Source organism: Haliaeetus albicilla, chromosome 22 (assembly GCF_947461875.1).
Source record: "Haliaeetus albicilla chromosome 22, bHalAlb1.1, whole genome shotgun sequence".
NCBI classification, from domain to species: Eukaryota; Metazoa; Chordata; class Aves; order Accipitriformes; family Accipitridae; genus Haliaeetus; species Haliaeetus albicilla.
In genome coordinates, this window is record NC_091504.1 from 8,361,660 (window position 1) to 8,362,529 (window position 870).

Here is an 870-nt window from a genome sequence, read left to right on the forward strand (position 1 = left end):
GCTCTCTAAGGGCGCCTGGGACAAGCCACCCCGGAGCAGAGGCGATCTGATGCACGCAGGGGATCGGGATCAATAGGTCACAGTGTGCACTGACTTGCCCCCGGAATGAAAATCAGCAGAGGATTTGGGGCTGGTGGGGAAGCTACAATCAGGCCTTTAATCCCACATGGGCACAAAATCCCAGGATAAAAAAGCCAGAGCTGGTCCTAATTACTGACTGCTGCGTGCTTGTGGATGTGTGAGCAAAACCTCTTAGGCTGCAGCAGGCCTGGGGGAGGCATCTCATTGCCTTCTTACTGCCTGTATGCCGGAGCCCGCCGGGGAGGAGGAGATCTCCCTGTTTCGGTGGGATCTGCCCCGGCACCAGCTTCCCGAGCGGGGCTGCAGGCCCCGGAGACGGATGCTCCTGGAAGCAGCCGTGATGCTCAGCACACCGGTCGCTCCTAAAGACAGAAGACACCCAGGAGGTGCTGGGGCAAAGCGGGCCGTGCAGGGAGGCCGGTGGAGGAGGCAGCCGGCCCCCTTAGCTGCCCCTCCGTGCCTGCACCCTGTGCCCATCACCCCCGGCCACATCGGGCCTGGGGGACCCCCCCAGCTGCTCCCTGCTCTGCTGCTCCCCACCTGTGCCCCGACTCCGGGGGGATGACCCTACACATTGGGAAGGGGGGGTGTCCAGCCCTGCAGGGCTGGAACTGGGAGCGCTGGGCTCCACCAAAACCCTCCGGGAAGCCGGGAAGCACCGGGGAGGGATGCTGCGGGGCGGGGAGGCGGGGGGAGGCCGGGCCGGGCCAGCCCAGCCGGGCAGCTGCAGGCAGGAGGCAGGCAGAAGGCAGGCAGGAGGCAGGCAGAAGGCAGGCATGAGGCAGGCAG